This window comes from Gopherus flavomarginatus, chromosome 6 (assembly GCF_025201925.1).
Source record: "Gopherus flavomarginatus isolate rGopFla2 chromosome 6, rGopFla2.mat.asm, whole genome shotgun sequence".
NCBI lineage: Eukaryota > Metazoa > Chordata > Testudines > Testudinidae > Gopherus > Gopherus flavomarginatus.
In genome coordinates, this window is record NC_066622.1 from 58,979,018 (window position 1) to 59,004,162 (window position 25,145).

The window sequence follows — 25,145 nt, forward strand, 5'->3', positions numbered from 1 at the left end:
GGGGGATTAGTGTGTTGGGGGGGAACAGAGACCTACGTCCCGATTGTAGGGGGTCCTGGGGAGTTTAGGTGGTTTGTGGGGGTCACAGATACAAACATCCATGCTGTAGGGGTCCCGAGGGTCTTTGTGGGGTTCTGGGGGTCACAGATGCCTCCCTACAGGCTGGAGGGGTCCTGTGGGTCTTAGGGGGGTTTTGGGGCATACAAATGCCTACATCTGGGCTTGTGGGTTCCCTGGGGGGCTTAGAGGTTTGTGGGGAGCATAGATATCTTTATCTGGGCTAGATGGGTCCTGGTGGGATTAGGGGGTTGTAGGGGGCACAGATACCTATGTAAGCAGAAGCAGGATGAACTCTACCCTGAGATCTGGTGGTGAATTATGACGAGTCTGGAAAAGAATTTCAGGGATTGATCGTGTTTGGATAGGCACACCCACCCTGCCTCACACTGCACGGCAGCCTGGGATGGTTGCTTTGGCAGCTGTGGTATCCCCAGTTTATTTGTTGCTGGGGCGTGAGATGTGGAATGTCGTCAACCTGATTGTGTGGATGAGGAACTGTGAAACTGCTTTGAGACAGGGATTCTCACCATCAATTGAGTGGCACTCGTTAGACAAGGGAGTGGGCTCCTTGGGTGAGCCAGAAACACCAATTGCCCCTTTTTCTCATTTAACAGGTGAATAGTAGAGCTGATTTTTGATTCTTTTAAGAATTGAAGTTTTAGGTTCTTGAGCTGAAATTAGTGAAAAGTTGTGCTAGTTAGTGAGGGACTCTGAAGCTGTACAGCAGAGCAGTTGGCTGAAAGGGGCTATTTGTGAGAGTGGTCCATGGAGTGAGGTGAGCCTAGCAGTTTTTGGGGAAAGTTGGAGCAGTTCAGAGGTTGTCTGGCAAAGCAGCTAGTGGACCGAGCTGAGCAGTTTGTGGGGAAGGCGGAAGCAGAGTCCCATGGAGAGGCAGAGCAGTCGGCAGTGGACCACGTAAGGTGCCTCCTTTTACTCAGGCTAGCAGTGGGGGAAACTCTGCAGATAGACTCTTGAACTCTGGGGCTGTGGGACTGTGGGTGATTTTGGGGTTGCTGGACTCTTGAAACATTGGAGATATTGGACTTTGGAGCCTTGGGGTGATTTGGGGAGTGCTGGACTCATGAGCCCAGGGAAAAGGACACGGCCTAGTTGAGGTGTTTTCCAAATTTAATGCTATGTTGTTTATCTCACGTTATTAAACATTTACTGCTACACCCAGACTCTGTGCTTGCGAGAGGGGAAGTATTGCCTCTATGAGGCACCTAGGGGTGCGTATGTAAAATTTTCCCCTGTCACTGGGTGGGGGCTCGAGCTGGTTTGCATTCCGTTGTAGGGAAGGGACACCTATGTATTGAACCCAGTCCTTGCTGCTCTCAGTTCAGCCTGGCAGAAAGGTCCACCTACATCAAGGCTGTAGGGGTCCCTGGGGGGCTTAGGGGGTCCGTGGGGGGAACAGATACCTAGGTCCAGGCTGTAGGGGTCCTTGGGGGGCTTAGGGGGTTTGTGGGGGGAACAGATATTTAGGTCCAGGCTGAAGGGGTCCCAGAGGGGCTTAGGGGGTGTCACAGAGTTTAGTGGAATCCGGCCCTGCACCCCTCTTCCTGGGACACACAGTGACTCAGCTAGCCAGTAAAATAGAAGGTTTTGTTGGCCAACAGGAACGAAGGATACAGCAGAGCTTTTGGGCACAACCAGGACCCCTCAGTCGAGTCCTTCTGGGGGTTCAGGAAGCTTAGTTCCCAGTTTGGGATTCCCTGAATTCCAACAATCCAGCTCCAAACCAAAACTGAACTAACTCCCTCCAGCCGGCACCTTCCTTTGTCCAGCTTCCCGGGCAAAGGTGCTGACCCCTTCCCTCCTGCCTAGCTTGAGTTACAGGCTTAGGTCCTGTCCCTCACCTAAAGTCACCCCCTGCTGTCCCATCCCCCACACAGACGGTCCCTTCTCCATCACAGTAATGCCCTGAGCATTTCCCACATGGAGCAACAGTGACACTGTGTGGCCTCGCAGGGTAATGCACAGAGCATCACACCTACTGTAGAGATCCCTGGGGGGCTTAGGGGTCATGCGAGGTACAGATAGCTAAGTCCAGGCTGAAGGCATTCCGGGGGGGCTTAAGGGGGTTTGTAGGGTCACAGATGTCTACAAGCAGGATGGTCGGGACCCTGGGGGAGTTAGGCGGTGTGTGGGGGGCATACGTACTTGTGTCCAGGCTGTAGAGCTCCTGGTGGGGATTAGGGGCTTCGTGGAGGACACCAATACCTACGTCTGGGCTGGAGGGGTCCCTGGACGGCTTAGGGGGTTGTGGTGAGCGCAGTGATCCCTTGGGGTTTAGGGACTTGGTGAGGGGCACAGATACCAACGTAAGGCCTGGAGGGGTCCCTAGGAGGGCTTAGTGGTATTGTAGGGGACACAGATACCTACGTCCAGGCTATAGGGATTCTGGGGGGGGCTTAGGGCATCAAGGGCGTACAGATACCTACATCCAGGCTGGAAGGGTCCCGGGGGGTTTAGGAGGTGTGAGGGGGGCACATATATGTACATCCAGGCTGGAGAGGTTCCGGGGAGGATTAGGGGGTTTTGCAGACGGCAGAGCTACCTATCTCCAGGCTCTAGGGGTGTCTGGGGGGCTTAGGGTTCTTTTGGGAGGCACAGATATCTATGTCCAGGTTGGAGTGGTTCCTGGGGGGGGGGTTAGGGGATTCCTGTGGGCACAGATACCTAGGTCCATGCAGTATGGGTCCCCGGGTGGATTAGGGGTTTTCTGGGGGGCACAGATACATACGTCTTAGCTGGAGGGGTCCCTGGGAGGATTAGGGGGTTTGTGGGGGGCAGAGATATCTATGTGCAGGCAATAGGGCTTCCAGGGGGAATTAGTGTGTTGAGGGGGCACAGATACCTAGGTCCAGGCTGGAGGGTTCCCAGGGTGGGGCTTAGGCAGTTTGTGAGGGGCACAGATACCTGCTTCCAGGCTGGAGGGGTCTTGGGGGGCTTAGGGGATTTCTGGAGGTCACAGATACGTCCGTGCAGACTAGACGGGTCCCAGGGGAATTAGGAGGTTTATGGGGTGCACAGGTGACAATTTCCAGGCTGTACAGGTCCCTGGGGGGCTTAAGGGTTCTGGGGGGCACAGATACCTATGTCAGTACTGGAGGGGTCCCTGGAGGGCTTAGCGGTTCTTGGGGGCACAGATACCTATGTCCAGCTGAGCTTTTCCCTGGGGGCAGCCTGCGCACAGCTGCGATCAGCTGTTTGCTGGGCAGGCTCTGCTCAATTGCTCCCCCCTCCCTGCTCCTGCGGGGGCTGAGTCCCCCCCCCAAACAGCCTCAGGGGTCGGGGTGGGCGGGGGTGCAGAGCCAGCAGCAGCACAGCCTGCCCAGCTTTCCTGGGGCTGCTCCACACCTCTCGGGGTGATGGCTCTGCCATGGCGTCCGTGTGAATCACTGCTCCCCGCCCGCCAGGCTCGGCTCCGGCCGCAGCAGCATCGGGTGCCCCAGGGAGCCCGGCTACGCTGGGGCAGGGGACCGTGGTAGGTTGGGGGGAGGGGAAGCTCCAGATACTGACAGGTGGCGGGCGAGGGGAGAGGAGCCGAGCTGGAGTCGGGGAGAAGCCCAGGACTGAGCTGGAGCCACGCTGGGGAGGGGGCGGTGGGGAGGAGAAGCCCCGGTCCCCTGCAGGAGCTGCAGTGGGGGGAGGAAGGGGGAGAAGCGCCAAGCTGGGGCAGGGAAGGAGAAGCCATACAGGGTTGGGAGGCGGGGAGGGGGGCGGGAGAAGCCCAGACCCCAGCAGGAGCTGCACTGGGGGGGATGAAGGGGGAGAGGAGCCACCCTGGAGCAGGGAGGAGAAGCCCGGGACCCTGGCAGAAGATGTGGGGCTGAAGTTCCCGTCTCGGGAGCTTTTTAACTGGTCTGTGCATTTCATCATTTTATTTCTGTCTTATGCTTAAATTCAGTTTATTGAGTAACGAGTTCTAAAATGCCTCACCTCTCCTGGCTGCAGTAATTATCATTATTACTGTTATTACCGTATTGTATCACTTCTCCTCCCCCTAACCTCCCTCCCCGAACCCTGAGGCTGTTTGGGGGGGGGGAATCACTCAGCCCCCGCAGGAGCAGTGAGAGGAGAGCAGTTGAGCGGAGCCTGCCCAGCAAATAGCTGATCGTAGGTATCTGAGCTCCCCACGAACCCCCTAGTCCCCCACGGGTTCCCGACAGCCTGGATGTAGGGTTATGTACAACCACAGCCCCTCTATGCACCCCAGGAACATCTACAGCCAGGACGTTGGTATCTGTGCCCCCCATAAACCCCCTAATCCCCATGGGAACCCTTACAGCCTGGATGTAGGTATCTGTGCCCCCCACGAACCGGGAAAGCCCCCCAGGGACCTTTACAGCCAGGAAGTTGGTATCTGTGCCCCCCATAAATCTCCTAAGCCTTCCAGGACCCCTCCAGTCTGCACGTAGGTATCTGTGACCCCCAGAAGCCCCCTAACGCCCCAGGAACCCCTACAGCCTTGACGTAGGTATCTGTGACTCCAACGAACCTCCTAAACCACCCAGGACCCCTCCAGCTAGGACGTAGGTATCTGTTACCCCCTCAACCCCCAATCTCCTGGGGACCCCTAGACCCTGGAGGTAGATATCTGTGTCTGCCCTGATCCCCTAAGCACCACCATTACCCCTTTATCCTGGACTTAGATATCTGTGCTCCCACAACCCCCCTAAATGCCCTAGCGACCCCTTCAGCCTGGATGTACCTATCTGTGACCCCCACGAACCCCCTAAGCCCCCAGGGATCCCTACAGCCTGGACACAGGCGTCTGAGCACCCCACGAACCCCCTAAGCTCCTCGGGACACATCCAGCCTGGATGTATCTGAGCCCCCAGTGAACCACCTAATCTCCCCGGGACACCGACAGCCTGGACCTAGATATCTGTGCCCCCCACAAACCCCCTATACCCCCCAGGACCCCTCCAGCCTATATGTAGGTCTCTGTACCCCCACGGCCCCCCTGGGACTCCTACAGCCTGGAGGTTCGTATCTGTGCCCCCCACGAAACCCCAACCCCCCCGGGACCACTCCAGCCTGGACATAAGTTTCTGTGCACCCCACGAACCCATAAGCACCTGTAGGGACGCCTACAGCATGGACTTAGGTATCTGGGGCCCCCGAAAACCCTCTAAGCCCACCAGGGACCCCTACAGCCTAGAGATAAGTATCTGTGCCCCCCCGAACCCCATAATCCCCCCCATACCTCTCCAGCCTGGACTTAGGTATCTGTGTCCCCCACAACCCCTAAGTGCTGAGGAACCCTTCCAGCCTGGAGGTAGGTATCTGTGCCCACCAGAAACCACCTTAGCCCCGCAGGCACCCCTCCAGCCTGGATGCAGGTATCTGTGCCCCTCACAAACTGCCTAAGCCCCCTGCCCGAAAACCCTCCAGCGTGGACCTAGGTATCTGTGCACCCCCAACACACTAATTCCCCCTGGAAGCCCTATTGCCAGCATGTAGATATCTCTGTCCCCCACAAACCCCCTAGCCTCCCAGGGATCCCTACAGCCTAGATGTATGTATCTGTGCCCCCCAGAAAACCGCTAATCCACCTGGTGACCCCTACAACATGGACCTAAGTATCTGTGCCCCCCAGGAACCTCCTAAACCCCACAGGAACCACTTCAACCTGGACATAGATGTCTGTGCTTCCGAAAAAAACTCTAAGCACCCCTAGGGACCTCTAGAGCCTGGAGATAGGTATCTCTGCCATCCACAAAACCCTCTAATCCTCCCCGGAACCTCTCCAGCCTGGACGTGCATAGCTGTGCCCCCCACAGACCCCCTAAGCCCCTAGGGACCCCTCCAGCCTGGATGTAGGTATCTGTGCCCCCCGATGCCCTAAGCCCCCCCCCCAGAATCCCTCTAGCCTGGATGTAGGTATCTGTGTCCCCTACAATACCACAAAGACCCCCAGAAACCCCTCCAGGACATACATAGGTACCTGTGCCCCTCACCAAGTCAGCACCTTTGCCCGGGAAACTGGACACAGGAAGGGGCCGGCTGGATGGAGTTAGTTCAGTTTTGGTTTGGAGCTGGGTAGTTGGAATTCAGGGAATCCCAAACTGGGAACTAAGCGTCCTGAACCCCCAGAAGTACTCGATTGAGGAGTCCTGGTTGTGCCCAAAAGCTCCGCTGTATCCTTCGCTCCTGCTGGCCAAAAAAACCTTCTGTTTTACTGGCTGGCTGAGTCACTGTGTGTCCCAGGAAGAGTTGTGCCAGGCCGGATGTCACCACACTCCGTTACACCCCCTAAGCCACTCCGGGACCCCTGCAGCCTGGATGTAGGTATCTGTGGCCCCTACCAAACCCCTAAGCCCCCCAGGGACCCCCACAGCATGGACCTAGGTATGTGTGCCCCCACGAGCCCCCTAAGCCCCCCAGGGACCCCTCCAGCCTGGACGTAAGTGGAATCCTTCTGCCAGGCTGAACTGATAGCAGCAAGGACTGGGTTCAATACATAGGGGTCCCTTCCCTACAATGTAATGAAAACCAGCTTCAGCCCCCAACCAGTGACATGGGAAAATTTTACATACGCACCCCTAGGTGCCTCAAAGAGGCAATACTTTCCCTCTCGCAAGCACAGAGTCTGGATGTAGCAGGAAATGTTTAATAACGTAAGATAAACAACATAGCATTAAATTTGGAAAACACCTCAACTAGGCCATGTCCTTTTCCCTGGGATCTTGAGTCTATCAATCCTCAAATATCCCCAAGACTCCAAAGTCCAATGCCTCAAATGTTTCAAGAGTCCAGCAACCCCAAAATCACCCACAGTCCCGCAGCACTAGAGTTCAAGTGTCTATCTGCAGGCTTTTTCCTCCTGCCAGCCTGGGTAGAGAGGGGCACCTTACATGGTCCACTACCGACTGCCCTGCCTATCCATGGGCTTCTGCTTCCACCTTCCCCACGAACTGCTGAGCTCAGTCCACCAGCTGCTCTGCTCTACCAACCAACCTGTGATCTGTTCCAGCTGTCCCCAAGAACTGCTCAGCTCACCTCACTCCATAGGCCACTCCAACCATCCAACAAACTACTCTTCTCCATCAGCTGTTCTGCTCTGCAATATAGTTTCAGACTCCCCCACTAACTAGCACAGCTATTTAGCAATTTCAGCTCAAAAAATTACAACTTCAATTCTTAGAAGAATCAAAAATCAATTCTGTTATTCAATTGCTAAAAAAAAAGAATGTGCAAACGGTGTTTCTGGTTCACCGAAGGAGCCCACTCCCTTGCCTAGCGAGTGCCACTCAATTGATGGTGAGAATCCCTGTCTCAAAGCAGTTTCACAGTTCCTCATCCACACAATCAGGGTGACAACACTCCACATCTCACACCCCAACAACACCCCAAATAAACTGGGGATACCACAGCTGCCAAAGCAACCATCCCAGGCAGCCGTGGCTGTGTCAGGCGGGGTGGGTGTGCCTATGCAAACACGATCAGTCCCTGAAATTTGTTTCCACACTTGCCATAATTCACCACCAGATTTCAGGGTAGAGTTCATCCTGCTTCTGCTTACATAGGTATCTGTGCCCCCCCCCCACAACCCCCTGATCCCACAGGGACCCATCTAGCCTGGAAAAAGGTATCTGTGCTCCCTGCAAACATCTAAGACCCCAGGGAACCCATAAACCCAGATGTAGGCATCTGTATGCCGCACACACCCCCTAAGACCCACAGGACTCCTCCAGCCTGTAGGTAGGTATCTGTGACCCCCAGAACCCCACAAAGACCCTTGGGACCCATAAAGCATGGATGTTTGTATCTGTGACCCCCACAAACCTCCTAAGCTATCAAGGGCACCCTACAATTGGGATGTAGGTATCTGTTCCCCCCTCAACACACCTAATCCCCCCCAGGATCCCTCCAGCCTAGACATAGGTATCTCTGACCCCACGAATCCCCTAAGCCACAACGGGACCCTTCCAGCGTGGCATAGGTATCTGCCCCCACAACCCTCCTAAGACCCTCAAAACCCCTCCAGCCTAGATGCAGGTATCTGTGCCCCCCACAGACCCCCTAGGCCATGATGGGACCCCTCCAGCCTCGACAGTTATCTGAGCTCCCCACAACCCCCCTAAGTCCTCCGGAACCCCTCCAGACTAGACGCAGGTATTTGTGCCCAACACGAACCCCCTAAGGCCCCCAGGACCCCTCTTGCCTGGATGAAGGTATCTGTGCCCTCCACAACCCCCTAAGACCACCCCCCAGGATCCCTATAGCCTGGACGTAGGTATCTGTGCACCCTCATGAACCCACTGATCCTCCCAGCGACACCTACAGCATGGACATTGGTATCTGTACTCCAAAATGCCCCAAAGCATCCCTGGGACCCCTACAGCCTCGAAATAGGTATCTGTGCCCCCCACCACAACTCCCTAATACTGCCAGAACTCCTCCAGCATGGATGTAGATATTTGTGACCTCCAGGAATCCCCTAAGCCCTCCCCAGGACTTCTGCATCCTGGACATAGGTATCTCTGCCCCCCACAAGCCTCCTAAGACCCATAGAGCCCCCACCAGCCTGGTTGTAGGGTGTGTATGACACACAAACCCCATAAGCTCCCCAGGGCCCCCTCCAACCGGGATGTAGGTATCTGCATAACCACAACCCCTTAAGTCCCCCAGTGACCCATCCAGACCATACATAGGTTTCTGTGCCCCTCATCAACTCCCTAAACCCTCAGGGACCACTACAGCCTGGATGTATGTATCTGTGCTCACCACAACCCCCTAAGCCATCCAGGGACCTCTCCAGCCCGGAAGTAGAGATTTGTGTCCTCCATGAAGCCCCTAATCCCCACCGGAATGCCTCCAGAATGGACGTAGCTATCTGTGCCCCCCACGACCCCAGTGCCCCCCAGGGAGCTCTACAGCCTGTACGTACGTGTGATGCTCTGGGCATTACCGTGGGTGGCCACACGGTGCCACTGTTTCTCTATGACAGAAATGCTCTGTGCATTACCCTGCGTGACCACACGGTGCCACTCTTGCTCCATGCGGGAAATGCACTGGGCATTACTGTGATGGAGTGGGGACTGTCTGTGTGGGGGATGGGAGAGCAGAGGGTGATATTAGGACCGGACACGTGCTCAGCCTGTAACCTGGGCTAGGCAGGGGAGAGGGGGTCAGCACCTTTGCCCGGGAAGCTGGACACAGGAAGGGGCTGGCTGGAGGGAGTTGGGTTAGTTCAGTTTCGCTTTTCGTCTGGATGGTTGGAATTCAGGGAATCCCAAACTGGAAACTAAGTTTCCTGAACTCCCAGAAGGACTTTATTGCGGGGTCCTGCTTGTGCCTCTAAACTCTGCTGTATCCTTCGCTCCTGTTGTCCAATACACCTTCTGTTTTACTGGCTGGCTGGGAGTCACTGTGAGTCCCAGGAAGAGGGGTGCAGGACCAGACTCTCCCACAGTCTGTGACAGACCCAAAGCGCCTTCGGGACCCCTGCAGCCTGGATATAGGTATCTGTGCCCCCCAACAATCACCTAAGCCCTCTGGAGACCCCTCCAGCCTGAACTTAGGTATCTGTGCCTCCCACAACCCCCCTAAGCCCCCCAGGGACCTATACAGCCAGGACATTGGTATCTGTACCCCATATAGACTCCATAAGCCCCCTGGGACACTCCAGTGTGCACGTAGATATATGTGCCCCTCAGAAACCCCCTAACCCCCCAGGAACCCCTACAGCCTGGACATAGGTATTTGCACTCCCACAACCCCCCTAATAGCCCCCTGGGACATCTACAATCTGGACGTAGATATCTGTGCTCCTCATAAAACCTCTAATCCCCCCTGTGACCGATACAGCCTGGACATACGTATCTGTGCCCACCCGAACTCCTAAGACCGCCTGGTAACCCTACAGCCTGGACATAGGTATCTTGGGCCCCCACAAATCCCCTAAGACTCCTAGGATGCCTCTGTGCACCCCAAGGCCCCTAAGATCCCCCGGACCCCTACAACCAGGATGTAGGTGTGACTGTGCTGCCCGTGGGAGCTAGCTGAGGTCACTCAATCAGGGTGAACTGCAAACAAAACAGGCCAGACAAATCCCAAACGCTGGTGGTTATTTCAATACTTAGATTTACCAAGTCAGCACAAAACAGCTTCTGTAGTACCTCGCTGGTTACTTAGAAGTTTAAACCACGCAGTTCCCTTAACGTACGCAACCTCAGGCCTCCATCCAGACACACCTGTCATATATGATGATGATTCCTGAAAATCTTACTTCATCATATAAAAGAAAAGATTCTTCTGATCCCAAAGGATCAGCCACATACCCAGGTTCAATTATAACTTAGATTAATAGATTCATAGATTCTAGGGTCAGAAGGGACCAATGTGATCATCTAGTCCGATCCCCTGCACAAAGCAGGCCACATAACCCTACCCATTCACTTCTATAACAAACCCCTAACCTGTGTCTGAGTTATTGAAGTCTTCATATTGTGGTTTGAAGACCTCAAGCTGCAGAGAATCCGCCAGCAATTGACCCATGCCCCACGCTGCAGGGGAAGGTGAAACACCTCTAGGGCTCTGCCAATCTGCCCCGGAGGAAAATTCCTTCCTGACCCCAAATATGGCGATCAGCTAAACCCTGAGCATGTGGGTAAGACTCAACGGTCAACTTACATCTCACCCAAAATACAAGCTATAGCCAATTCTTATTAACTAAGCTAAAATTTATTAGAAAAGAAAAGAGAGAGAGCGTTAGTTAAAAGATTAATAGACCTTAATCTTAAGGGCCCAAAAGCAAGCTATTCCTATGGGTAGGAAAGATAGAAAATGTGGCAAAAGAGCACCTTGGCTTAACCACGAGATCTTGCATGACCTACAAAATAAAAAGGAGTCATATAAAAAATGGAATCTAGGTCAGATTACAAAGGATGAATATAGGCAAATAACACAGGAATGCAGGGGCAAGATTAGAAAGGCAAAGGCATAAAATGACCTGAAACTAGCTATCGGAATAAAGGGAAACAAGAAGGCTTTTTATCAATACATTAGAAGCAAGAGGAAGACCAAGGACAGGGTAGGCCCACTGCTCAGTGAGGAGGGAGAGACAGTAACGGGAGACTTGGAAATGGCAGAGATGCTTAATGACTTCTTTGTTTTGGTATTCACTGAGAAGTCTGAGCAAATGTCTAACAAAGTGAATGCTTATGGGAAGGGGGTAATTTTAGAAGATAAAATAAAGAAAGAGCAAGTTAAAAATCACTTAGAAAAGTTAGATGCCTGCAAGTCACCAGGGCCTGATGAAATGCATCCTAGAATCCTCAAGGAGTTAATAGAGGAGGTATCTGAGCCTCTAGCTATTATCTTTGGGAAATCATGGGAGACGGGAGAGATTCCAGAAGACTGGAAAAGGGCAAATATATTGCCCATCTATAAAAAGGGAAATAAAAACAACCCAGGAAACTACAGACCAGTTAGTTTAACTTCTATGCCAGAGAAGATAATGGAGCAAGTAATTAAAGAAATCATCTGCAAACACTTGGAAGGTGGTAAGGTGATAGGGAATAGCCAGCATGGATTTGTAAAGAACAAATCATGTAAAACCAATCTGACTGCTTTCTTTGATAGGACAACAAGTCTTGTGGCTAAGGGAGGAGCGGTGGATGTGGTATACCTAGACTTAGTAAGGCATTTGATACGGTCTCACATGATATCCTTATCAATAAACTAGGCAAATACGATTTAGATGGGCTACTATAAGGTGGGTGCATAACTGGCTGGATAACTGTACTCAGAGAGTAGTTATTAATGGCTCCCAGTCCTACTGGAAAGGTATAACAAGTGGGGTTCCGCAGGGGTCTGTTTTGCGACCAGCTCTGTTCAATATCTTCATCAACGACTTAGATATTGGCATAGAAAGTATGCTTATTAAGTCTGCGGATGATACCAAACTAGGAGGGATTGCAACTGCTTTGGAGGGCAGGGTCAAAATTCAAAATGATCTAGACAAATTGGAGAAATGGCCTGAGGTGAACCGGATGAAGTTCAATAAAGACAAATGCAAAGTGCTCCACTTAGGAAGGAACAATCAGTTTCACACATACAGAATGGGAAGAGACTGTCTAGGAAGGAATATGGCAGAAAGTATGAGCTGCATGTCATTCTAGCCTCACTCATTGCTTCCCTTCCTCCCCTACCCCTCCTGGGCTACCGTGGCAGTTATCCTCCCATTTGTGTGATGAAGTAATAAAGAATGCAGGAATTTCAAACAACACTGACTTTATTGCTTCTGCAAGCAGAGATCAAAGGGGGGAGGGGAGCGCAGCCTATAGCTGCTAGGATAGTCCAGGCAGGACTGAATGTCCATTAGACAAAGCTTAAAGAAGAGAATGAGCTGGGAGTCATTCCCATTTTTGCCCAGGCACTTCTGGCCGACCTCACTGTGGCCAGCCAGAAGCACTCATGGGATGACAATGACAGATACCAGTCCTACCGTACTGTCTGCCATCTGCAAGGGAAGGGAAGGGAAGGGGATGCTGCTGTGTAGCGCTGTAGCACCATGTCTGCCAGCAGCATCCAGTAGACATACGGTGACATTGGAAAAAGGCAAGAAAGGATTTTTTTTCTCTTTCCTTTCACGAGTGGAGGGAGGCAACGACATATACCCTGAACCGCCCACGACAATGTTTTTGACCCTTCAGGCTTTGGGAGCTCAGCCAAGAATTCAAATGGTTTTCCGAGAGTGCGGGAACTGTGGGATAGCTACAGTCGTCAGTCGCCCCTCCCTCCGTGAGCATTCATTTTATTCTTTGGCTTTCTGGCACCCTTGTCTCAGTTCCTTAAGTTTCAGCACTGCATTGAATCCCTGTTGTGGCCTCTGTCCATCATAGCCTTGGAGATTTTTTTCAAATGTTTTGGCATTTCGTCTTTTGGAACGGAGTTCTGATAGAACAGATTCATCTCCCCATACAGAGATCAGCTTCAGTATCTCCCGTACGGTCCATGCTGGAGCTCTGTTTTGATTCTAGGACTGTATGGTCACCTGTACTGATCAGCACTCCACGCTGGGCAAACAGGAAATGAAATTCAAAATTCAAAAAGTTCGCAGGGCTTTTTCTGTATACCTGGCCAGTGCATCCAAGTTCAGATTGCTGTCCAGAGTGGTCACAATGGTGCACTGTGGGATAGTGCCCGGAGACCAATACCATCAAATTGCAGCCACATTAACCCTAATCCGACATAGCTATACCGATTTCAGCACTAGTCATCATCAGGGAAGAGTACAGTTACCGGTATTAAGAGCCCGTTATACTGATATAAAGGGCTTCGTTGTGTGGACGGGTGCAGGGTTAATGCGATTTAATGCTGCTAAATTGGATATAAAGTCATAGTGTTGACCACGCCAGAGAGAGCAGCAGGTTTCCCCTATTGTTTCCTGCTCTTGTTTTCTTGACTAGTTTCTCTTCTGCACCAACTTACACTTTTACTTGGTGAGCCTGGCTAGTTCAGTTGGTAGCACAGCAGACTGATAATCTGAGGGTCCAGAATTCAAGTCCCTAGTCAGGTGATGAACTGATCACTGTATCTTTAAAAATCTGTCTTTCTGGAGTCGTATTTTATCTTGTTTTTTCTCTTCAGGATTTTCCCTTCCTAAGAAGGGCTTTTGTGGCGGTGGGGATTGAAGGGGCAACTTCCTGACATCCCCCCTGTCCTCACAGCCTGGAGGAATAAAGGCCTCTGAGCATATAGCATGTTCCTCCCCTGCACACATACACACAGAATAACCCTAAGGAATTAGAATCGCCTGCTGCCTTCCCCATCCTGCTGGATCCCCAAATGAGGATACTCTTCAGCCTAAACCCATGTCCCCTCTATTCCCAATGCCCCTCAGACCCAACCCTCAGTCCCTCCTATGCTCACTGCTCCTCACTCCCAACCAGAGCTTGCTCCTTTTCACCCTTCTCCTCTGCCCCAATCCACAGCCCCCTCCTATTCCCAGTGCCTCTCAATCCCAACCCACAGCCCCCTCCTATTCCCAGTGCTCCTCAGTCCCAGCCCACAGCTCCTTCCTTCCCTGCAGCAGCAGGTGCTTCAGACCCCCTCAGGAAGATTTTCTTGCAAGGTTTCGTGTATGAGTCTTCATGTGGATTTTATAGTATGTTGGAAATATGTTGGGTTGCTTGCCAAAATGATCACTTTTGGCTGGTGTTGGATTCCCAGTCTCCTTGTTATTGGGACAGGAGAAATAAAGGGTTGTTGTCCTTTTTGTGTGAATCGAGGGCAGCAGAACTGTGCTTGGTAGACCCCGATGGAGGGACTCACCCTCAATTCAATAGCACTCGCTAGGCAGGGGACATTGGTTCCAAAGCCAAGTGGGCTGGGGTCTGAGTCCTCATAGTAAAATTTAGGTATTAGACCAACTTTAGGACAGGGTGGCTGTGGAGGGGCGAGTGAGTCCCTAGACTACATAGCGAGTATGGTGCCTTCTTATTTTCCCCCTTTTCCACCCAGGATGGCAGATGAACTCTACAGAGGCACCTCTGGGCTTGCACTGACTAAGGACAACAGCTTATTTGTGGGTGGATCTTTTCCTCGTGGTTTAGGTTTATGTGTTGGGGCTGCTGACATGACTTCTGCTAACCCTGGGCTTGCATTGCAATGTAGACATACCCTGAGAGTGCAGCTATACTGAGATAAAATCCCTGTGGCCCGGCTGGCCTGGATGATCTGATTTGGGCTCCTGGGGCTCTGGTTGTTAGGCTAAAAGCTGTAGTGCAGACATTTGGGCTCAGACTGGAGCCCAGGCTTGGAGACCCTCACCCCTCGTGGGGTCTCAGAGGCTGGGCTCAAGTGCAAGTGTCTACACTGTAATTTTATTACCCTGCAACACAAGCCCCACAAGCCTGAATCAGCTGACCCAGGGTTTGAGAATAGTGACTTGGGTGTGTTAATGGCTGTGTAGACGTAATGCTAGGCTATGTCCACAGTGTAATGAAACACACAGAGCTGCCCCATGCCAGCTCAGGTTCCTGGGGCTTCGGCCGTGGGGTGGTAAATTTGCAGTGTAGACGTCTCGGCTCAGGCTCAATACCGGGGTCTGGGACCCCACAAGGTTGGGAGGGAGTTTAGCAAGCCAAAAAGGTAAAATGGCAGTGGAGTATTACCATGGACTCAATGGCATTTCTCCACTGGTCTGTCTGCTTTGGGACAGGGACAATGACATGTCCTGCTGCATTTGTTATTTCAAAGGGCGATTTAGGATTTTCATTCTCAGACACTGGGCATAAAGCAGGACTCAACCCTCGATGCAAACTAAACGAGCTGCCCACAGATTCTGGCAGCCACATTGAGCATTTGGTGTGAGAGCTCAGATCTGCCCCTGTCCCAGAGGGAAGAGGTCATCTGCAAGGGGACTGGACCACTAAACTATCAGCTCCTAACTCCCAAACTTTCAGTAAGTCTATTATCAGTGGCTGTGAGCATAATTTAAACCATAAGAAAAACCACACTGGGCTAGACCAAAGGCCCATCTAGCTCTGAATCTTGTCTTCTGACAATAGCCAACACCAGGTGCCCCAAAAGCTAACCCCCCAGACACCACTTAGAGTTGAACCCAGGATCCCCTGATTATAAGGTAAGTGTTTTAACCAGCTGAGCCATGGTGCCTGCGGGTAGCTAAAACCCACTGGCTGACCACACCTGACTCACTGACATCTCCACCAGGCCCTGACAAGCTTTGCTTGTGTTTGGATTCTGCAAAGCAGAGGAGCAGATGAGGTTTTCCTTGCAAGCTGTGCGTGTGTGTGTGAATCTTTGGCCAGGTCTGCACTACAAAGTTATTTTAGCATCATCACATTGCTGAGGTGCGTTAAAAACACACAACGCTCCCTCGGTCACCAGCTTTTGGCTGGTGCACACACTGCAATGCCACGTCTGGCCACAAAACTACCCTGTTTTGGTGACAAAATAAAACCACCTCGACGAGAGGCCTAGAGCTTTTTGCAGCAAACTTAAAGTGACAGAGTGCCAGTTTAGATGCTACCGTTCATTATATAACCATAACTGGCCTCCAGCAGTATCCCACAATGCCATCTGTGAACTCACCTGCCCTGCATTCTGCTACAGAGCCATGGGGCCCTCCCCTTTCATAGCTCCAGGAAGTTCTGACAGCTGAGCCTGCTGCTCTGCTCCGGCAGCCAGGAGCAAATCTCTGCCATGGATGCTGCTCACTCCCACCCTGCAAACATAGAGCAGGTGGCAGGAGCTTCCTTACAGTGGGGGCGGCGGGGCATTGGCATCTGAACTCTGACACCCCCATGACACCCCTTCCCTCGAGAAGGCTCTTACCTTCTAAACAGGGATGGCTGTTTTCTAGTAAAATCACTAAAAGGGAAGGAGAAAACTTGAAAGAGGTTCCTCCTGGCTCTCACGTCCGTGAACCCGAATACTCTCTCAGTCCTCAAAGAGAGACCTGGATAAGGAGACTTACTGAAGCGAAGCAAAGCCACAGGGGTCTCTGAGAATTCCCTGGCCCCTTGCCCCGTCCTGCCTGGCTGATGTCAGCATCTCTCTGTGAGGTCACCATCTCCCCACCGCCTTGGACCAATAGTCTGAGGTCCTGTAAAAAGCCTTTATGATGTCACTGCCACACCCCTCCCTTGCTGTGCCAATGTCCTGCTCCTGGCCAGGCCCTTTGGAGGTCTGAGCTACTCCCTACTCAAGGCAAGAAGTGTCTTCGGTGCCGCCTACCCCTGCTCCATATGTTAAACCATTGAATACCTTATTTTTTATTGCATTTGTAGCTCATGTCATGATTTCAATGCACAATCTGGACGCATGATTTTCTCGATCATATTAGACAATACATTTTCATGCTAGGATGTGTAAATCTGTATTTATTCATGCCATATATAAGAAAATAAAACAAATTCATTTCCTCTAAGCATATGGAAACTTTTTAATTTTCACTGTAACTGAAATGTACAAACACCTAGAAATGGAACTGTCACCAGCACAGGGTTGGCCAGTATTAAATAGTGTTACAGTAGGAGACAGCATTAGGATGTTAACCCCAGGCCTTTTGTTCAAAGGTTGTGTCTCTCGCCTTTCCCCCATGAACTGAAGTGCAGCATTCAATAGATCCAGAGACTAGTTGATGACATTTGTGAGTGCTAAAATAGCAAGCGCTGTCCTTACTACATTGGTCAGTGGTGACTGGAGAGCTGGTTTGTTGAAAAAAAGCTTCAAGGTGAGAAGCAGCAGCCCAAAAGAGATCCCTACAGGTGCTGAAGTAGCTCAGTTGGGAGAGCTTTAGACTGAAGCTCTAAAGATCTGTGGTTCAATTCCAGGCTTTAGCAGCCTATTCAATCTTTCTCGGTGCAGCTGTGGGCTGTTTCCTGGCAACACAGCAGTCCCTTTACCTAATGCATGTTCTTTCTTTCAGGCTGTACAGCAGGAAAAGGCAGCATTGGCTTCTGCAGCCAGTTAGCCCTCCTGAACTTTCTTTCTTCTCTTGCTCTTTCTCAGAAAGGGGAAGAAAAAGCAGCTCCCCCTCAAGCTGGAGTCACACGGGCGATGTAAGGACAACTTGCTGAGTGCCAGCTCCAGTCCTCTGCTCTGCCAGCTGACCCATCGAAGAGCTGCCGCCATTTTCTCCAGGTTCTCCCCTCAGTGTGTGCCAGGATGAGCACCACCAAAGTGCAGGGAATTTGAGGGCGGGGCAGGACAGGGCAGCGCACTATGATGGAGTTTCTGTAGCATGGTGGTTCTCACATTTGCCTAATCTGCAAAAGGGCTTAAGCCTGAAAACCAGGCAGAAACGTAGTGGCTTCCTTTTCCCAGCTCCCCTTGCTGTCCAGCAAGGCCTTCTCCTTCTGCCACTGGCCTGTCCCTGGGATAACCCCAACCCCCGCACGATACAGGGTGGTGATATCAGTGGAGAAAATACCTTGGCGTCAGCCTGGGGAAGCTGGAGGAATTAGGCCAGTCGAACCCATGGAAGTGCACTTGGCTGCTGGGAGGTAGAATCTTGTTTCTACCTCTTGGCATCCCAGGGGTGGCTACTTGCAGCCCAGGAAAAGATGTGGGGTTCTGGGTGGAAGGAAAACAAGTTAAGGGTTAATGTCTCTTTTACCTGTAAAGGGTTAACAAACAGGGACCCAAACACCTGACCAGAGGACCAATCAGAAGACAAGATACTTTCAAATCTCGTGTGGAGGGAAGCCTTTGTTTGTGGGTTTTGGGTTTGGCTTTGTTCTCTTTGGGTCCTGGACGGGGCTAGAGGTGCAACCAGGTTTCTGCCAATCTCCCTGCTACAGTCTCTTATCTATTCAGAATTGTAAGTAAGAAAAGGCGGCCATAGTCTTTTAATTTGTTTTTTTTCCATTTGCATATGTGTACTTGCTGGAATAGCTTAAATTGTGTTTCCGCTGGAGAAAGTTTCTTTCTATTGTTTATAAGTTGAAAGACCCTGTAACTTTTTACCATCTAAAATGCAGAGATAAACCTTTTACTTTTTTTCTTTCTTTTTTATTAAAAGTTTTGCTTTTTAAGACCTGTTTGATTTTTTTTTTCCCAGTTGAGGCTCTAGGGAATTGAGTCTGTATATTCCAGGGAATTGGTGGGGAGAAGGGAAGGATAAATTTCCTCTTTGTGTTAGATTCACACAGCTTGAATCTGTACTGCCTCTGGGTGAGGGGGAAGCAGGGAGGGAAAGGTAAATTTCCTCTTTGTGTTAGATTCACGGAACTTGAATCTGTATTGCCTCTGAGAGAAGGGGAGAGAGAAACTTGATCTCTCTGTGTTGTGTTTCAAGGAATTGAATCACGGTATCTCCTAGTGTACCCAGGCAGGAAAGATCTGGGAGGAGGTAAAGAGGTGGGAGGGAATGGTTTATTTCCTTTTGTTGTGAGACTCAAGGAATCTGGGTCGTGGGGTCCCCTGGGAAGGTTTTGGGGGGACCAGAGGGTATCCAGCCCTAGAAATTCCTGATTGGTGGCAGCGCTACAGAAACTAAGCTGGTAATTACGCTTAGAGGACATTATGCTAGTACCCATATCCTGGATGCTAAGGTCCAGATTTGGGAATTATACTATGACACGAGTAGGCTGCTTTCTGGCAAGATGGTTTTCTGTTTAAGGCTTGGGAGAAGCCTGCGAGAGGAGTTGTTCCAGTGAGAACCGCTGCTCCTTTCTTGCCGACCTGGGGGTGCCAGTGACAGTTTGTGAGGGGGCAGGTGCTGGCTTGAGTGAATGGGATACAGGAAACCCCAGCCTGCCCCTCCAGGTCAAGTCCACTGCTTGGCTCCTGCGTTGTGACATCCAGATTTAAATCTTCCCAGCATGTGCTGTGGCTCGTGTATTAAGCCTTCCTGGTGGGCCTGGTCCTTGCCAAAGTAGCTCAGCTGGGAGTGCATCGGATTGAAGATCTAAAGGTTTCTGGTTTAATGCCAGGCGTTAGCACCCCCTTCACCCTGGGTGTGTTGTGCTTGGCTTTCTTCTGGGTGTGCAGCTGTGCCCTGAACTCACCAGTGTTCCTAATTTCAGAAGCAACACTTGCAGGGAGCGTGTGTGGGGTCATGTGCCCTACCTGGGTTAGCTATCCCCTGCTGCATTATGTGGTGCTGCCAAGCCCCCTCCCTGCAAAGCAGCTGCTGCAGGGGTGAATGGAGAGGGGCTGTCTTTGCTGCTTCCTCTCTCTGCACTGTTCACAGCTGAGGGGGCTGTTGATTGCAAGGGGATGGGGCTGAACCTTGACATTGTACCCCCCCCTCCCTTCAGGAGACACCAGTCCTCTGCACCTGGTTGGAACCTCCACAGCCAGAGGAAAAAGTGGTTTTCTGCACCAGAGCTGCCAGCTCTTACTTTCTTTCTCATGACGGGGAGGAAAAACAAATCTCTTTTTCTAAGCCCAGTCCTGCCATTGACCGAGGTCTGACTTGCTAAGTTCCTGCTAGAGTGGGGGATTTAGAGTTAGTGGAGGGAAAAAGACCCCTGAAAATCTCAGGCCCTCAGGGAAAACCCAACCTCTGCTACCAGGGTCACTGAGGTGCTGGGGATTTGAGTAGGAAAGGGACTGTCTGAATTTTCAAGGTGGGGAATGAATAACAAACTACAAGATCCACCTCATTAACCACCGACACAGGCTAATCCTGCTGCAGACAGAGAGGAAACTCGGAGCTATTCTTTGTTGTGCAGCCATGGAAACACTGACCCAATTGCACTGCAGTGAATGTGCTGGGGAAAACCGGATTTTACAGGCAGGTGGAAATAATGGATCCTAGAAACACCAGGAGTCCCCCACACTGCGTCTGCCACCAGGGTTGGGTGTTGAGCTGCTCACAGAGTCCCCCACCAACATTACTTTCTAGCAGGGGATTGCAGCACCACCCACCCACCCAGAGCTGAAAGTAAGCCAGTCCAGTCTGGTATGGTGTACTGGCAAGAGCCAGTACGCCGTGTTGGACCACACTGGCATCCATGGCGGGCATTGAAAGGGCTCTGGACTGCCCACGGCCAGGGCTCTGGCGGCCAGGCTGCGACCGGGATTGAAAGGGCTCAGAGCTCCCCGCGGCTGCGGGCAGCCTAGAGCCCTTTAAATCCCAGCTGCAGCTGAGATTTAAAGGGCTGAGAGCTCCATGCTGCTGCAGGCAGCCCAGAGTGCTTTGAATCGTGGCCGCGGCTCTGGTGACCGGGCTGGGACCGGGATTTAAAGGGCTCGGGGCTCCCCTCAGCGGCAGGAGCTCTGGGCCCTTTAAATCCCTGCCCCAGTCCCGCAAAGCTTGGGGTTCTCCTGGTGGCTGGAGGCCTAGGCCCTTTAATTTGCCCCATGAGCCACGGCGGGCTCCCAGCCCCCTCTTCAGCTAGGATCCTCTGGTTGATTTAAAGGCTCTAGGTCTCCCAGCCACAGCTGGTGCCCCAGGGCCTTTAACTCTTGAGATGCCATGCCTCTTCTGGATGAGGCCACGCCCCCTCAGGACTCCCGCAGTACCGGTAAGTCCTGTAAGTTACTCTCACCCCTGCACCCAGCCAATGCAGTATGAAGGCTGAGTCTTGTATCGCCGCACCCTGGGTCCAGGGCATGCACTCTCTCTCCTCCTCTGCTGTACAGAATCCGGCCCTGCCGCAAAGTGTTCCCCATGAACCACCAACCTCCAGGACAGCAGGTTTGGCCCTCAGAGCAAGAAACAGACTAAGGTGGGGTTGTAGCTCAGTAGTAGAGCATATGCTTTGCATGTATGAGGCCCTGCGTTCAATCCCCCACATCTCCAGATTCCTTTTTCATCCTGCTGCTTTGCTCGTGTCCAGAGGGGATGTGGCCCACAAGGCTCCTTGCCCGAGCTTCAATCCTGCTCACTGAGGGGCAAGGGACAATTGCATGGAAGGTCCTGGGGGAGTTTCTGCTCCTAAGTCACCTCGGTATGTTTAAGATTCCCACCCGCTGTGCTGCTTGGGACAATGGTAGATGAGAAGGGCGAATCCTCCAGCACTGGAGGGAAAGGTCCCATCTGCACAGCCCGAGAGGCAAGGAAACAGAGGGGCTGTCAGTGCTCAGAAAGGAGAGAGGTCAGTGATTTACACCCACCAGGGGACACTGACTTTTTGAGGCGGGTGCAGCTGGCTTGAGATGGTGCTGACGATGGATAGAAAAAAGGCTGGAGTCAGTGACAAATGGGACCACAGAAGGGGAAGGGGAATGGCAGCCCCACAGAAGGTCCTGGGTGCTCAGATGCCCCAGTTATTGCACCCTGGCCTGTCCTAGAGAGAGAAAAGACCCAGAGGGACCCAGCCCCCCTACAGTGAACCCGTGGACAAGAACCTGGCTGGGAGTGGGGTGGTTTCCCTCTGGGCAAAGGGGAGCTGAAATCCCTCAGTGTCCTGGAATTTAAGCAATGAAAGCTTCAAACCCTGCACGGGTGTGGGCTGAGGTGCATCAGCAGAAGGTTGGGCTGGACAGAGCTGGCAGGTTTGTATAATTTTTGGTGGTTCCCAGAATGGGACCAAGTCCTGCCCCACCCCACACCTGTGTGAGGCTCTGGGAGGGAGTTTGGGTGTGGGAGGGAGGTGTTGGGCTCCGGGAAAGACTTTGAGTGCAGGGTCTGGGCTCAGTCAGAGGGTTGGGGTGCAGGAGTGGATGTGGTGGGCAGCGTCTTGGAGGGAGTTTGGGTGCGGATATGGGGTTTGAGTTGGAGCAGGGTGTGAGGGGTGCAGCATTTACCTCAAGCATTTCCCAAAAGCAATGTGCACCCCTCTCTGGAAGCAGCCTCTAACCAGGAGGGCTGGGAGTGTCTCTGTACACCACTGCCAGCAGACTCCACCCCACAGTTCCCATTGCAACAGTAGGCAGAGTTGGCACTCGGGGAGACCCCCCACACACATCTCATGGGCTACAGTGACGTGCCAGCTGCTTCTGGGGGTGGCGTGCCACACGGAGCGAGGGTGAGCAGGAAACTGCCTTAACCCCCTTGTGCTGGTGGTGGTGGTGGCGGCCGGGATCTCTGGGCCCTTTTAATTTCCCATAGGCAGCAGGCAGGACCAGAGGGGACACTCCCAAGGCCAAATATTGCTTTGCACAATGATAAATCTTGGAAGAGGACAGAAATGAAATGGCAGCAGAACCTAAGGAATGAAAAGCCTCCGGATTCTTGTGTGTGCACTGACGCTGAAGAGAAACTGTAATTTGACTCGCTTTGTGTCTGCGGCCGGTAAAATATCAAGGTAAAATCATTCCAGTGATTGTGACACCGGGTTTGAGGAGGCTTTGGTCTTATTAAAATGTAACTAGCATGATAGGTCCTGTCTTGATCATGGTTGGGAAGATGTTCTTTTTCAGGGATCTCAGACGAGAACTGGGCCACAACACCGGGTTTGTTTAGGCCACAAAATCGGAGGCAGGAACCTCTTCTCTCCTGCTGGCAAAGAACCCCAGGTACCGAAAAGACAGGGACTCACATCCCTGAATGGGCTTTTAAAAAGTTAGGGCCCGACCATTTCTTGTTTCCACAGACTAGACATTTTAGCAAACTTTAGAATTCCTTGGTGCTAAACACTGTAAAACTCCCCTTTCTCCATCATAGAGGGCTTTAACACCCCTTATCTCACTCAGGCTCACAACTGCCCAGAGTTCGAGAACTGTCCCTGTTCCCATTGGACAGACGGGGAGGAACCTGAGGTACAGAGAAGGGACGTGACCTACCCAAGGGCATACACAGAAAGGTGGTGGCAGAGCCAGAAAGAGAAGCCAGCGGTCCTGACTCCTGTTCTAACAGACAAACCCTCCCTCTCCTCCTTAGAGGTAGGGATAGAGCCCAGGAATCGAGGTGGTGAGGAAATTTCATTGAAAACATTTCTGTCAGAAAATCCCATTCAGACTAAATCAGTTTGTTTCTCAAAATCATAACAAGTGGGATGAAAGTTCTTTGCAAAAGTATTTTGTTGCAAAGCAAAAGCATCTCCTGTTTGTCACAGTGTGTTAAATTGTCTCCTCGCACACAAAGAGGAGACACTTAGATCTCAAACATTAGATAAGATGCTTCGGTCTGAGCTACGTCGTTGCTGCTTTTAACAATTTCAAAATAAAAACATACAAATCAAATAGACTATTTCAGCTATTCTATTACGTGTTAATCTGCTCTGAGTAAATGTGATAGGACACCTTATATTATGCACTATTCCTAGTGACACTCTCCAGTGGATCCCCATTCTCCACCCACCGTGAGGTAGGTAGGAGCAGATCATTACTATCCCTACTTGAAAGATGGAGAAGCTCAGGCTGAGAAAGAGAATTGACTTGTCTCAGGTCACACAGCCAGTCAGGCTGGGCTGGGGCGGCATGAGGTGCGGGTGGTGGGGGCAGAGCCCAGGGCTGAGGCGGCAGGAGTGTGGGTGGGTGGGGGAGCACTGGAGGGGAGGAGAGGAGAGCCCAGAGCTGGGGCAGCACGGGGTGTGTGTGGGGGGAGAGCCCAGGGCTGGGACAAGAGGGGGATGCGGTTGGGGGGAGGCCCAGAGCTGGAGTGTGAGGGGGTTCAGGTGGGGAGGGAAAGCCCAGGGCTTGGGCAGCAGGGGAGTGGGGGGGGGCAGGGATGGGGTGGGGGCAGCCAAAATTTTTTTTTGCTTTTGGCAGCAAAAGACCTAGAACCAGCCCTGCCTCCACGCACCATGAGGTAGTTAGGAGCGGATCATTATTATCCCTACTTGAAAGAGGGAGAAGTTCAGGATGAGAAAGGAGAATTGACTTGTCTTAGGTCACACAGGCAGTCGGTGGCAGAGTTGGGAATAGGACACAAGAGCCCTAATTTTCAAAATAACCATCCGATCTTGAATTTCAGACACTGAATGACCTGAATAAAGTGGTCTCAGATGAGCTCCAGACCAACAATAGTGACAGTAATTATTCAGCAAGTATTTGAGGAGAACTGCAATGTTAGAGAGAATCATGAACTGCTCAGAGACCATTAATGCAGAGAAGCAGCAAAATTCACCAAACATAGAACTGATTCTGACTTATTTCCTTGGTCTTAAAAGAGAACAACAAGGACCTGAGTCTCCTCCCTGTCAATAACCCCCTGCTCAGCCAGTCAGGGTAGAGACTGAGGACGGGAGGATGAAGATGAGCCCAGAGAGCCCGAAGGATGGCCCAGGTCACTGGTGGGGATCACTGCCCAAGCACTATTTCAGCCCCACATTTTTCGGTGAACCTCCCACAGTGGGAGCTACAGAGCACTGCCCCACAACACACACACACACACAAGCATACGTCCTGGTGTTGGGAGGGGAATAGGAAAAAGGAGAAAAGAAGCAAGAGAAGAAGAGAAACGAGGAAGGGAGGGTGGATGGAGGAAAAGGTGAAACAAAAAGGACAAACCCTTATGTCCCCATTGATTCTAAGGGACAAAATCCCAGCTGTGGAATAAAATTCTGCCTCCTTAAGCTCGTGTTTTCCATGCCTAGAATTCAACTCTCACCAGATGGTTCAGATTGAACAGGTTGCAAACCTCCAGGAGGCTCTTACCTTCTAAATAGGGATGGCTGTTTTCTGGTAAAATCACTACAAGAGAAGGAGAAAACCCGAAAGAGGTTCCTCCTGGCGCTCACGTCCGTGACCCCGAATACTCTCTC

General features: G+C 51.9%; 1 protein-coding gene and 1 non-coding gene across 2 annotated transcripts in view; one reads left to right on the top strand and one right to left on the bottom strand.

The window, feature by feature from the left end:
• The window catches only part of LOC127054300 (zinc finger protein 707-like), a 1,187,881-nt gene that overhangs the window by 394,274 nt on the left and 768,462 nt on the right, over nucleotides 1-25,145 (bottom strand). The window lies entirely within an intron of this gene.
• TRNAF-GAA (transfer RNA phenylalanine (anticodon GAA)) lies at nucleotides 17,315-17,387 on the top strand. The gene has a single exon. It is a non-coding gene; the product is annotated as a tRNA-Phe (tRNA).